The 15,095-nt window shown below is 45.0% G+C and overlaps 2 long non-coding RNA genes across 2 annotated transcripts in view; both read right to left on the bottom strand.

Annotated features, from left to right (window-relative positions):
• Positions 1–2,474: 2,474 nt before the first annotated feature.
• On the bottom strand, positions 2,475–3,828 carry LOC310748243. Its single transcript, XR_014541241.1, has 2 exons — positions 3,653–3,828; positions 2,475–2,580 (listed from the first exon to the last, which is right to left on the bottom strand). It is a non-coding gene; the product is annotated as an uncharacterized lncRNA (long non-coding RNA).
• A 1,412-nt stretch (positions 3,829–5,240) lies between these two features.
• LOC310748183 overlaps positions 5,241–15,095 on the bottom strand; it is a 24,088-nt gene continuing 14,233 nt past the window's right edge. Inside the window, exon 3 of the long non-coding RNA XR_014541170.1 lies at positions 5,241–8,900. This is a non-coding gene — a long non-coding RNA (uncharacterized lncRNA). The remainder of the gene's footprint in view (positions 8,901–15,095) is intronic.

The raw sequence follows: 15,095 nt of genomic DNA, 5'->3' as shown, positions 1-15,095 counted from the left end.
TCTGGCAGACCAGAGCAGCGCACGGAACCACCGTAAGATGTGCTTTCGAACTGCTAGGTTGGCAGGAGCAGGGACTGAGCAACGGGAGCTCACCCTGTCGCGGGGAACCGCCAACCTTCTGATCGGCAAGTCCTAGGCTATGTGGTTTAACCCACAGCGCCACCTGCGTCCCACACCATAAACTTACAACCTCTTAAACCACTTTGATAGTCATGGCTTCTCCTGGAAAATCCTAGGAACTGTTGTTTGTTAGGGTTGCTGGAAATTGTAGCTCTGTGGGGAGTCTCCTAACAACTCTCAGCATCCAGTTCCCAGAATTCTTTGGGGGGGAAGCCATGACTATTAAAAGTGATATAAGAGTGCTTTAAATATATGGTGTGACCCTTTTTAAGAGCTAAGTGCTAGCTGAGGCTCCAGCCTGCCTTACACTATCCTCCTTTCCCCCAAATGCCTCTCAGCTATCACTTAGCTCTGCAGTGCACCTAGCCAACCTGTTTTTTAAAAATAAATTAAATTAAAACCACCTCATCTCTGCAAGGTGGAAAGACAAAGAGATGGGGACAGAGGTGGATTTAGGGTAGCATGACCGGTTCAGTTGCGCTGGGCGTGGAGCCTCAGGGGCACAACAGGGGACACCACAACTATGATTTAGAATGGAGTGCGAGAGGCAGGGGGCACCGAATTTTGGCATAGCACATGACGCCACTGAAATTTGAGACCCCAAGGTCTGCCACTGGTGGGGAACAGAGAGCCTTGTGGTGCCACAGAGCAATTTCCTAATGGATTTTGTTGTTGTTATCCAACACAGTAGTGAATCAAAGATCCAGCTCCCCAAGAGTCTGGTGGTAATACTCCTGTAGCAGAAAGGTCAGGTTTTATTTTTAATACAGCTGTTTTGTGTAAGAGCAGTTGTGCACAAAAAGTTGTTTTAAAAATTAAAATACAGTGCCATTATTATTATTATACCTCACCTTTTTCCTTGAAAGAGACTCAAGGTAGCTTACAGATAAAATAAGAACAGCTAAAAGGGGGGGGCAATCATTTTATTAAAACTAAACACACACACACACACACACACACACATATATGCGACCCCCCCATTTACATGGGGGTTATGTTCCAATGCACCACATGCATCAGAGAAATCGCATATATTTGAAACGCTATTGAAAAAGCCTGCAAACACTCTGTTCCGCCTCTGCCCCATTGTGACCCTTTTTGTGATGCTTTTGGGTCACTTCTGGGTTCAGCACGATGCACGTGCGCAGAGTCACATGCATATTGAAATCGTGCAAATGGGGGGGGGGTTGCCTGTATATTCAAGGACCAGCAAGAAAAATCAGGCTTTATCTTTTCCTTTGTGCTGGTGGGAACAAAATGGAAGCAGGTGGTCTGGTGACAGACAGAACCCAGTGAAATGTCCTCACACAATTAAAGAAATGACCACCACCCGTACATTGGGCGTCTGTACGTCCACAGCAACATGCTATTTTATATTGGAGTTTCTTCCCATATCAGATTATGCACTGATTGGTAAAATCTGAATTTAGGCTGGGGAAAGTGTGGGCTGCCACTTAGATGAGGAGGATGTCATGTGAACTATACAGAGAGAGAGAGAGAAAGAGAGAAATACAATCAGTTTCAAACCCAGCTTTAACTCCACTGTGACTTAGGAGCATGGTGATGTGATAGTTTTGCTTCCATTTTCAGGGTCCATACAGAAGGTAGCTTTGGGGAATTCTTGCTCGGACCCACGGCACTTGTGTTATCAGGTCCCACTGACGCATTCACTGACCACTATCCTCACCCACCCAGACAGACTGTTTCTGACTACAACGCACTTGACACATGATACTCTGACTACTTAATAAGCCAGGAAGGGCAAGGGTCAAGCGTACAGCTGGTTGACCTCACACTTCCAAGAATCCTGTCCTCTTTCACACACTATTTAGGGTTTAGGAGCAGGTGACAACAAGAAATGTAAAATTTTGCTATGTTTGAGGGTGGCAGAACTGCCTCTGCCCACCTGTTCTGAAGATTCCGTTAATGTTAATAGATTCCAAACCATTGTCAGATTCGCCTTCCCTTCTATCTCAAGTCATGAAGGCCCACAAACCACCCTGAAGTGTAGATGCAATTTCAGTTTAACTGTAATGGCTTCCCCTCCAAAGAAATGCTGGGAACTGACATCTTGTGGTACCAAGGGTGTTTGCCAGGAGAGCTGCTAGTGCTCTGTATTCCAAAGCAGGCAAGCAGGAAGATTTTAGTCCTTGTAGAACACAAGATATGAGGCAAAATGCGCAGGCACATTTACCGATTTGTTTTGTGAGAAACTTACCTCTTCCTGTCTTTCAGGGTTTTCAACCAAGGAATGAAGACATAGCAATGATTGTTGTTTAGGAAAGCAGATCTAGCCAATCAGATGAAGAGACCACTAGAATGAAACACCCCTGCCTTTAGAAGGAACTTCTGGGTTCTTTTCTTTTCGTCCATTTTTCCTTTCTTGTCTTCCTTGGTGGTGTAATAATAGCTGCCCAGCAGAAAACAATTCAGGCAGCCAGGATTTAGTGTAGCTGTGTACTGGACAAAAGGTACCCAAAAACAAAAGGTAGCAATGAAGATGGGAATGCATAATATTTCTAACACAGGTCTTATTTCTTAACCACCCCCCCAAAAAAGTCCTCCCGCCTCCCAGCTGGTAAACATTAAAAAAAAAAAACCCCACAGTCATTGCCAATGCAGATAACTCTTGCACTCATATTGCAAAGAACAGGACTGGATGATGATGATGTATTGAATTTATATACCCCCCTATACCTGGGGGTCTCAGGGCACTTCCCAGAATAAAAGCAAGATATAAAACCACAAAATACCTAATAACCAAAGTCAAGGTTAAAAAGGAACGTTTTTGCCTGGCGCCTAAAGGTATATAATGAGGGTGCAAGGCGAACAACCCTGGGGAAAGCATTCCACAGACAGGGAGCCACTGCAGAAAAGGCCCCGTTCTTGTGTTGCCACCTCCAAACCTCTCGAGAAAAGGGGCACACAAAGGAGGGCCTCAGAAGATGATCTCAGGGTCCGGGTAGGTTCATATGGAAAGAGCTGAGAGAGCATGGGTTATGCCCACCTTACAGAGTAATCCAGAACAAACCCAAGATTGTATTCCAGTGTTGTCTATGCCTCTTGTGCATTTTGAAATGGTAAGGGAGCTGTGAAGTTGATGGCAGCAGCAGTGCAATTCATTAAAAGCTAGAGACAGCCAAGAAAAGAATGGAGGGCTTCATTTGTGGGTGGAAGGCCAGCATCTAGAGGCCAGCTCTATGCACAGATTGAACAGAAGGCCTTACCAGTTGAGAAACAATGGAGCAGGTAGCTTCTGAAAGGTAAGGCCACCAAGGTCTTGCCACTGCTCAGTCACCAAATCTACCAGAAACAGCTGCAGTGCTCCAGTGCAGTTTATACTTCTTTGTCCAGTTATTTGGAAAACTAACTTTGCTCACTGCCCCAGGGGGGAAATTCCTGTGTTCACCCATGTATGAAGGCTGAAAAGTCTATGTGAAACCTCCAGCTCTCTCCTACAGCTACAGCTCCCAGCATTCCTTGGGTTAAATCTATAACATATAAGCCTCTTTAAATCTTAACCTTTTCTTACCTCAAACCTGGTTGGGCCCTCTGCCTTCCCTCACCCATTTACTTCAACCTAGGTTTGTCAAAGTGCAAGTAGATGAATAGGTACCCCTCCGGCGGGAAGGTAGACGTAGCTTCCGTGCCCTGCTCTGGTTTCGCCATAAGAGGTTTAGTCATGCTGGCCACGTGACCCGGAAAAACTGTTTGCGGACAAACGCCGGCTCCCTTGGCCAGTAAAGCGAGATGAGCGCTGCTACCCCAGAGTCATTCGCGACTGGACTTAGCTGTCAGGGGTCTTTTACCCTTTTTGGGGGGTTTGTTGTAGTACATTAGGGGACACTATTGAAGTCCCATCCCCAGCCTTCTCCCCACCTCCCTAGCGTTGTCATGTACACAACCCTGGAGACAGAAAGGAATTTTGGAGCACCTTAAAGTCAAACCTTATATTTTTGTGGCATAAGGCAGGACAGCACAGTTGGTAATCTCAGGGTCATGGGTTCAAGTCCCGCATTGTACAAAAGATAATAATAATAATAATAATAATAATAATAATAATAATAATAATAATTTATTATTTATACCCTGCCCATCTGGCTGAGTTTCCCCAGCCACTCTGGGTGGCTCCCAATCAAGTGTTAAAAACAGTACAGCGTTACATATTAAAAACTTCCCTGAACAGGGCTGCCTTAAGATGTCTTCTGAATGTCAGGTAATTGTTTATTCCTGTATTGCAAGGGGCTGGATTAGATGACCCTCGTAGTCCCTTCCAACTCTACAATTCTGTGATTCTAAGGTCACATGGAATGCTCAGCCCAAGAAAGCTTACGCCACAATGAATCTGTTGCGCTTTAGGATGCCTTTTGTGCTTTCTGTGAAAGTCCTTTCGAATTTGCCACAATGAGACGACAAGGAACTCCGTTCTACAGTAATTATTTGTTCACAGGACATTCGCAATTTTCAAAACGCTTTTATGGCTTTTACATTTACAGTGGTACCTCGGGTTACAGACGCTTCAGGTTACGCACTCCGCTAACCCAGAAATAGTACCTCGGGTTAAGAACTTTGCTTCAGAATGAGAACAGAAATCGCACAGCAGCGGTGCAGCGGCAGCGCGAAGCCCCATTAGCTAAAGTGGCACCTCAGGTTAAGAACGGTTTCAGGTTAAGAACGGACCTCCGGAACAAATTAAATTATTAACCCGAGGTACCACTGTATTTGCCAGCTTACAGAATCATCACAGCATGCTTCACAGACATTATGACCTCTGGCCACTAGGTGGCTCCTGGAATCAGCTTGGTGCAGCTGCGGTCGCTCTCCCCTTGCATGCCTGTATGCACCTATGTCACCTCCATTTTTGTCCCAAGGTGAGCTGTGCATCAGACACTGCTGCAACCCTGCTGCGCTGTTGTCCATGCAATGTGTTTGACTTGGTGCCCCCACCACCATTTTTATTTGTTAGGAAATAATGGTGCATTAATTCAGTGGAGGGATGCGGTGGCCCTGTGGTCTAAACCACAAAGCCTAGGGCTTGCCGATCAGGTCGGCGGTTCGAATCCCTGCGATGGGGTGAGCTCCCATTGCTTGATCCCAGCTCCTGCCCACCTAGCAGTTTGAAAGCACATCAAAGTGCAAGTAGATAAATAGGTACCGCTCTGGCGGGAAGGTAAACGGCGTTTCCGTGGGCTGCTCTGGTTTGCCAGAAGCGGCTTAGTCATGCTGGCCACATGACCCAGCAGGTGTCTGAGGACCAACGCCGGCTCCCTTGGCCTATAGAGCGAGATGATCATGCAACCCCAGAGTCATCCGCGACTGGACCCACGGTCAGGGGTACCTTTACCTTTACCTAATTCAATGGAAAAGGACTCGGTAGCTGAAGCAGAACTCTTCTCTAATAATAGCAATACTTAAGGTAGCCCTGCACTGCATCAATGCTAACAGGTGTCGCTTCAGATGCTGTTAGACCACAACTTCTATCATCCTTGGTCATTGGCCATGTTGGTTTGGGGGATATGGAGGTTGGAATATAACAGCATCTTCTGTCCACAGGTTAGCTGCTGCCCCGGACTTATTTACAGGTTCTGTTTTATAATTTGTTATTACCCTCAACTCCACTGCATGCAACAGAGCCGAAATCTTAAATGAATCAGTTTCTGTACTGACCACCAATTAAATGCTAAGTAATTGCATGAGTAGCAGTAGTGCAACATAATGTAAATGGCAATGGCAGTAAAATGATCAGAAACCAAATATTAATTTGATTTCTCAGCCATCAATGGAAGCAACTTTATATATATTCCTTCCATCCAGTGAATTAATTTCAGATTGGACTAAATCCACCTAAAAACATTGGTTCACTTGACAAATTTAAGCCCCTTCCCCTAAATTGCAGGTAATGCATGAGCTGGTAAGGTATGCAGGAATTTATGATTGCTCTTCACTTCCTCTTTCAAACAGTTATACCCAATTCTGCTCCAGCCCTATGGAAACTACTCTGCTTCTTATTTGTCCGCACACCAATATTATTCCCCCTTTGCCACAATTAAGAGACTTCATGTTTGGATCTGTTACACCTGACCCATATCATATAGCATAAAGCATAAGCCCTTCTGATGCCTGGGGCATTTCCAAGCAGAATTCCAGAAATAAATGCTTATGCAAACACAAAATGATCTCTTAAAGTACACTTTTGCTCATAAAGCTGGATATTTTAGATTAATGAGCAATGATGACATCTGAGTTCTGGTGGCTATTAGCTGTTGGACATTTCATCTACAGTGGTACCTCGGGTTAAGAACTTAATTTGTTCTGGAGGTCCGTTCTTAATCTGAAACTGTTCTTAACCTGAGGTACCACTTTAGCTAATGGGGCCTCCCACTGCCGCCACACCGCCGGAACACAATTTCTGTTCTCATCCTGAAGCAAAGTTCTTAACCCAAGGTACTATTTCTGGGTTAGAGGAGTCTGTAACCTGAAGCATCTGTAACCTGAAGTGTCTGTAACCCGAGGTACCACTGCACTTGGAAGAGGGCTGAAGGGAACAGCTTGGTGGTTTTGATTGTAGCCAATGAGAAAGGGGGGGATCTGATTTTTCCCCCAGTGGTTTGCAAGAGGATATGCTTTGCTTTGGGGAAATCAATGCTGCTTTAAAGACTTGCCCTTTCTGTCTGGGTGTCTGCCCACTCCCCTCTGCTCAACATGTGCATTTGTAGATGAGCATAAACATATCTCACAGAGAATGAGCCCTGTAAAGGGCTGCCTGTGGAGTTTCCTATCTCTTGGGGAAAGGGAAAGCACGAGAAAATAATTTTAGCTTTCGAAGGCTTCTCCAGGTCAAAAGAGTTAACCTTCATCAGAATAGGCTGCCTTCTGCATTCCGAGCATAGAGTTCCACTGGAATGCCGGAACTGACATGTGGGAATTCTCTGACATATATCAGCCCCAGAGGGCATTTTTTCCTCTATCGCTTGTGTGAATGAACACTGAAGTGGTTTTATTAATCTTGTTATTTCCTGTGTGGTTTTCCTGTGTGTAGTGATTCTGTAACAACTTGTCTGCTCCAACTTCGTACAGCATGCACAGTTGTCTTCTTGGGTCCAGAAAATAAGACAAGACAGATAAAGGTTACATAGCAATAGGACAGGCTTCTGCTAAGCCTGGGGACATGTAGCCTTTTCAGATGCACTTGGTTGGGCTTGTGGATGTCAAAAGCTGACAGCGGCCCAATCTGGCTCTGCAAAAGATAATGGTATCGCCAGCCACTTGTGCACTTCTATACTGCTGATTGCCAAGAATAAAAGCTTGAAAATTTGCTTCCCAGCAGCCACTGGTTGCAAAATCAACGACATAAAAAGCCATCCCGGCTAAATCAGAACTGGGGTTGGAATGATGTGACTCAGGCCCCTATATTTGACACAGGCTAAAACAGTCCACAGATGACGTTGGAAAGCCGGTGATGGGCTGAACATTGATTCTTGGTATAACAGAGTATGGTCAATAGCATTGGCTGAGAAACTAACATGCCAGGTCGGAGTAGCAAAGGGCAAACACAATCCATACTCCTTTTATAACATATGGCAAATGTTTATTTGAATACATAAATGGTTCAGATTGTGGCTGGAATCCACCCAGCACTCAAGGGAAATGTGACGTGATCTCTTAGAGTAATCAAATGAAACTTTAACACATGGCATGATAAAAGTCTACCGTAATTTTATCGGGACAAGTTACTTGTTGTTTACTGTTGTAACAATTGTTTTCTCAAAAATTTATCTTCTGAACCATGAAAATAAATAACAGTATTATTATTATTATTTATATGAAAAAACCAGTTCATAGGTATAGGGTTAAAATACTATGCTCAGAAACTGAAAACTTTCCCCCTCCCCTTCAAAACCAATTGAATCTGCAAAGCCCTGCTCTGTGACTTGAAAGCTTGCACCTTGCCTTTTAGTCTCTTTGGTCCAAATGAACATTTCACTTTACATGTTCTGCGTACGGCAAGGAACAACGCCTGCCTTCTTCTCCCCCCCTCCTGGTGCATTTTGTTGCTTGTTTCACGGAGAAAGGGCATTAAACTCCACTGCAGATGTAAACACACCCCACATTTGGTTGTGCTGCAGTTTCCTCTGCATTGAGGGCTCCCCCTCCCCAAACTCCCACCTCCTCTTCCCCTTTAATATCTGCTAAGGGATTAGTGACATATTCGCAAAACCCAAACAAACAGATCTCTTGGTCTAGGGTGGCTGTTTTTGTCCCTCCTCCTCCTCCTCCTCACACTATGGTTCATTGAGCCTGCCCTTCTTCTTTTTTTAAAAAAAGAAATCCCTCCTCGCTCTCTCAGCCTGCAAAATAAAACATGCCTTGCTTTGTAACAGGAATTTCCTGTAGCCAGAAAACTACACACACACACACACACCCGCACGGCTCAGATCCTGCTCGTACACGTGTTGTGTCTCCTCCCCTCCCGGGCTCTGCACATGTCACTGCAGCAGAGCTGTCTAGTGAAGAAGTTGTTGTGGCTAAAAATGGAATGCGCCTCACATGGGCGGCACACGCGACCGAGAGAGGCAAGGCTTTCTAAACAAACAGCCCTTCTCAGATGGATACGGCTTTTGAAAACACAAGGAGCAGAAGAGAGCAACTCACATGGGATGGTGGGAGAAAGGCAGGCCTCCTGCTGGCTGGAGACAACACCCTGGAAAGGCACATGGCAGGTGGCTTTGCCAGGCAGGGTGGACCCTGTTTGACTTTGCCCTGATCCAATAAAGCAGACTCTGAAAATAAAAACAACACGATATTGAAAACAATGGCCAGATCTGCCTCCTTAAAGGGAAAGCTAAACTAAAAGGGATCAAAACAAGTGGTCTCGAGTGACCCAGCCGGCCTGTAATTTTCAAGCTTTGAAGATTTCATGGGAACATCCCTCAAATGAGGGGTGCTCTATGTCCCACTGGGTGTACCCCTCCTCCTATGTGCTCTGGGGTCTTGCTGTAGCCAACTGGGGCACTCAAAAGTGCTTTGCCCAAAGCTCTCTGTTTTGTACCGTTCGAAAGAACTGGAGAAGCTTAAGACATGAACTCAGTAGCTCCTGAGCAGAGGAAGGTTCAGCCAGGCTTTGTGCTGTGTTGCCAGCATGTTCCCTTTCGGAAGGTGTGTGGTAAAGGAGATCCCCTTCCCCGCGGACCCCTCAAATCAACATTTGACAGGGTGCGGTAGGATCACACACCTAGCAGACACCACCATGACACCAGGTAATTGACAAGTGCGGCTCCCAGACACACCCGTAAAAGTGGACCCATGATGGGGTGTAAGACAAAGATCTGGCCTGCCAGGCCAAAAATATTCCCCACCCCTGCACTAGGGAGATGCTCACAAAGGGAGAGAACGTGTATATGGACATGCTATTCATGGTGTGGCTCAAAGGGCCAGTGCCACCCGCAACTCGTCTATTCCTAGCTGGCTCTGCCTGGCTTTATTTTCCCACGGCTTCTGCCACCTCCACCTCCCTTGACTCCTTGGCTTCTGCTTATTGCTTCATCTACCACCTTTCCTAAGGCTTCTGTGGCCACTGTCTCTTTTCTCGGCCCCTGCATCATCACCTTTTCCTATGCTCCCAACCTGGTCTTGAAACAGCTCCCATAACCATCGGTTCCCTTCTTCTGGCTGGTACACTTCCTTTCCTAAGTCTCCTGCCTTTCATAATACAGTCGCATTTCACTTTCTGGGGGAACCGGGGCACCATCCCAAGGTGTATTTTGGGTTTGTTTGTTTTTTTAAAATGGAGCTTGTAAAACTCTTCTCCTAATGTTAAGTGTTGCTGGGCAGGTGTCTCTCTTACAACCACAGGCTGGACGTTTGCTCTTGGGTGGTTACACTGAAGTCCAGCCATTCGTTTGCCATTTAGTGTTAAATCTAGGAACTTGATCCGGCCATTAGGCTGCATCCCTGTCTTTCCCACCGCACCCTGTGGGAGCCAGTGTAACAGGTGGGTGGCGCTACCTTGCCTGTCAATCATTTGGCATCACTATGATACCAGGTCATAGTTTTGGCTGTGTGGGTGTTCAGGTGCTATGCAAACCCCAATGGCAATTAAATTAAGTCATGGCATGATGATTCTGGTTTTTGTTGAACTGTGGACAATGCCGGTCATATTATGTGACAGCAGCCTCAGGCAGCGAGCGGGCTTTTGGTGCCATTAAGAGAGATGGGTGTGAGTGACAGTCTAGACCCACAAAGCACAATCCGGCAGGGAATCCAACTGAAATGAATGGGAATCGCACAACAGCATAATGTTGTTGGATTTTGCACCTCTGGGCCCAAGATGTCTTGGGGTGGCCTTAGCGACAGATAGCCCCTTCTAGCATGAGACGTGAGGAGGCAGAAATAAGTTGATGGAAGTGTAGTAGTTACCATTGGAGTTTGACCATAAGGATGTACAATGAGTCCTCCAGGATGAGTTCAGAAACCCATCTACAGTAGTTTAACATCCTGTGCTCATGGTGCCTGGTATGTTTGGAACTGCCTTCCAGGAACCCTGCATGATATCACCTCTGTGCCTTCCTTTAAACCTCTCATTTGAGCCCAGCTTTTTCAGGAAACATTTGGCTAGTTTTCATCCCCTGCTGTTAACTCAAGATTGTATTGAAGACTATTGAAGCACGTGCAACCAAAACAACTGTATATTGCTTTCCTCTTTACTCCTGCCTCTTCTGTTTCCCTTGTGTGCTAAAATTTTAGAATGTAAGCTCCTTGGGGCAGGGACCTGCCCTCTTGTACTGATAGTTATTTCTAAAATAAATGAATAGAGAGCTGCCAACTGACCAGGGAAAAATGCCTGAGCTGCTCTTGTGCACTTAGCAACAGTTTGGTGTGCAGCAAAAATCATGGCAAACTCATTACGGCATGGGGATAAACACCACTCCCAGCTAACATCTGCGTACCAAGCCGCTGTTGAAGACGCAGCTACAGCAGCTGGTTGAGAAGCTGGCATCCTAGAGATATTCAACTAAACATAGCCTTCCCGAACCTGGTGCCTTCCTGAGGTTTTGGACTACAAATATTGGCCACACTGCCTACGGCCAACAGGAGTTGTAGTCCAAAACAAGTGCAGGGCACTGGGTTGGGGAAGGCTGAACTAAAATATACTGGTGAATCATCTACTCAACCCAGTTCCAGAGCCAATTGCTCATAGGTTATTAATCAAGTGCCAAGCAAGTTCCTTCAAGCCAGCATGCCTGTGGGCAAGGAAACCACGAGCCGCAGTGCACACTGATAACTGTGTCCAAACATTTTGCTACACGTGCAAGTTATCTTAATTACCCAAGTGAGAGCAGCGGGCTGCGGCACGAATCGGTCAGGGTCAAAAAGACAAATTGCCCTAACACAGCTGCTGGCACATGAGATGACCTTGGTTTTTGTATAAACTTCCTTGGGGATTACGTATTTTTAAAAACAAAACAAAACCCCAAACAACATCAAAGGGTTTCACTGTAAAAAAGCTGAAATGTGGAATGCTGCCCAAGTTAGGTGAATTCTAGGTTAGGAGGAGCAGCTAGCAAAACTCATGCCGACCTACAAAGCTCGCCTCTCTCAAAAACTTCTGCAGTGCCTCCGTGCCAAAAAAAAAATATCCAGGCAAAGAGGGTGAGCGAACGCCTAGACACCTTGATTGGTGTTTTGTATTCTGCAGCTGTTCTGTGCCTACGTGTGACTGCATTTGCAAACCAATCTGACTGCACCAAAAAACAGCATGGGGGTGGACGGTGGGGGGAGCAAATCCCTTGGCTTTCTCCAGAAAGAAGGGTAATAAATCTCTGCAAGGAAAACTGCAGTGCTGTGCATAGGATATATATATATATATGCTGTTGGAATATAACCTTGTTGTTTTATTTAAAGAGACTGCCCTACATTCCAGGCTACCTCAGTTTCACAAACACCTACAATAATACCACACCCCACCCCACCACTACCTTCCAACCAAGCACCGGAAAACTTGTGTACAAGCATGCACAACCACCCACCACTACCTTGGCTCTGAAGAACCTCACAGAAGGGTCACAACTGCCTCCACATAAACCCCGCTTTCTCCCAAACTCCCATTTAAGAGGAACAAATATTCCTGAACTCCACAGTCCCCAAAACCTCTCCAGTACCCTATAGGAGGCTCGAGCCTTTTCTCCTCAGCTCCCAATTTCAGTGCGCTCTTTAATGCACCACCACCACACCTCCTCTCAGCTGCTTTCAGCCAACTCACCAGTATGGAGTAATGACACCTCTCTCCTTTTTTTGCTGCCCATGACAGCCACTTTGTGCTGGCACCCTCCACAATATAAGAGTACCGGCATTTTTAATATAAAATGACCACCTGAACCCCCCTCCCCAGTCTAGTTTAACTCTCCCCCCCCCAATAAAATAAACACAAAGCAGTTTACAAAGTTCGCAGAACTCAGCAAACGAAGCATTTCAATTAATTTCAGCAGATTGCCTGAAACTTAAACGTTGGCACACACAAATATCTCTCTCCTTTTAGAACAGGGTTGGGAAGCTTCCTGGCATTGTAAGGACTCCCATCATCCATGACCGTTGACCATGGAATATAGGAAATTGCCTTATACAGAGGCCACAGCCACACCATAAAATTTAATGCACTATGACGCCGCTTTAAACGGTCATGTCTTATCCAAAGGATTCTGGGAGCTGTGGTTTGTTAAAGCTGCTGAGAGTTGCTAGAGTACCTCTACTCCCCTCAGCAAGGTACAATTCCCAGAGTGGTTTAACAATCAATCCCGCTTCAAAGCAAACTCTTGACAACTGTAGTTGAAATCATCGTCTGAGGCCCTTCTTGGGACATTTTTTCATATGTGGTGGGGTTGTAAAATTGTAAAGTAATATTGGGAAATGATTTGTAATGAAATGAAGATGTTTAAAACAACTTTTGTTAAAAAACTAAAAGCTTTCCTACTAGGTATTACCGGAGTGGATTTACTAAGATCACCAAAGAACTTATTTATGTATGCAACTACAGCCACATGAATATTATTAGCACAACATTGGAAAGAAGAAGGTGTCCCAGCTAAAGAAGATTGGCAAGTTAAAATTAATGGGATATGCTGAAATGGCAAAATTGACAATGAAACTAAGAGGAAAAGACGATTACGAATTTAAGGAAGATTGGAAGGAGTTTATTGAAGGGTTTTAATACTACGTGTAATTTAATTTTGAATGGGTAAGTAATACAATGGTTTATAACTTTACAACGGACATGCAGTATGTTGATAAACAATGGAACCAAGGAAGGGGCTAGGGGGAAGTCAATTTATTTTGATTTGATATTGTTACTGGTTTTTGTTTTGGAAAATTAATAAAATGTTATTTTAAAAAATCAGAGGCCCTTCTTTGCGTGCCTTTTCCGTAAGAGGCCCGGAGGGTGGCAACATGAGAATGGGCCTTTTCAATGGTGGCTCCCCACTTGTGGGCTGCTCTCCCCAGGAAGAACATCCCCTGGCACCATCAATACATATCTTTAGGCATCAGGTGAAAACGTTCCTCTTTCTCAGGCCTTTGGCTAATTGAACAATCTGTGGCCTTTTAAACTGTGTGTTCTTGTTCGGTTGCTATGTTATGTCTTTTTGTGGTTTTGTATTGTAAACTGCCCTATGATCCTCAGATGAAGGGCGGTATAGAAATTAAATGAATAGATAAAATGTTTTTCTACTCTACAGTGACTGGGGGTGACTCTCCAGGGTTTCAAAGCAAGGGTCTCCCCAAGCCCTACCTGCAGATCCCATTGACTGAACTTGGGATCATCTGCATTCTTTACTACTGAACTGCAGCCATTCCCCACACTGGCTAGAACGGATGTCCGGAAATATCTGGAAGGCCCTGGTTTCCCAATTCCAGCTTTAGCACAGAAGTGTATCTCCTGCTCTGAAAGTCCATAAAAAGAGATCATTTCCCCTTTGCTCCATATTGCACCGTGGGAGAATCACCCCTAGAGAAAGTTCCACAGATCTGAGCTCTTGCAGAATCTCTCCTCCCCCAGGTTATTCCTGGCTCAATGTGCAAACAATGGCACGGGAAGTAGATGTGTGTTGCAAACCAGTGGGAAAGTGACTGTGCAAAACTCAGCGACTAAATGACGCAACAACGTCAGTCTGTCCCACTTAACTCGGTGAGATTTCAGAGTGGTTCACTTTGGCCGGATCATTACCTAATTTAATCCTATGGCCAAACCAGGCATTGATGTTTGGCACATGGCTTGGACTTTAGTGGCTGACTTTTAAAAATCATAATTGATGGCCACATTCACACCATACATTTGGAACACAATTATACCACTTTAAATAAGTCATGGCTTCCTCCAAGGAATCCTGGGAACTGCAAGTTTGTTTAGGGTGGTGCTGCAACTCCTAGAGTTCCCTATGACTAGTGATTGACTGTTAACACTAATCATTGTTAATTGTAGCTCTGTGTAGTTAATCGGGAACACCTAACACCCTTAACAAAGTACAGCTCCCAGAATTATTTGGGGGAAGCTATGTACATAGCCAGGATTTTTATGGGGGGGCAGGACTTTTGTGAGGACTTTTCTTAGGAGGGCAGAACCCACGTGATTGGTCAGTTATTTCTATTGTTTTACTTCATCTGGGGGGCAGCTGGCCCCCTGCCCCCCCTTACACCCATGGAGGAAGCCATGACCATTTAAAGCGGTATAATGCTTTAAATGTGTGGTGTGAATGTTACCTTAGATTTGATCATACAATTTAAACTTATGCTTGGCTTCTGAAATAAATCATTAAACTGAAACTGAATTTAAAACTATGAAAATATATTAACATTCTACACAGGTTCTTCAGAATCATCTGAACATTTTTTACAAAACCAACATGCAAAAAACCGTAAAACACTTTAGAAAACCTTACAATAAACACACAAAAAAGCAAGGCACCCCATGTTTGCAAATGATTAAA

The sequence above is a fragment of the Podarcis filfolensis genome (genome assembly GCF_964270895.1).
Source record: "Podarcis filfolensis genome assembly, chromosome: 13".
In the NCBI taxonomy this organism is placed as follows: domain Eukaryota; kingdom Metazoa; phylum Chordata; class Lepidosauria; order Squamata; family Lacertidae; genus Podarcis; species Podarcis filfolensis.
The sequence above is the reverse complement of the archived record's forward strand: the minus strand, read 5'-3'. Positions and strand labels throughout refer to the sequence as shown.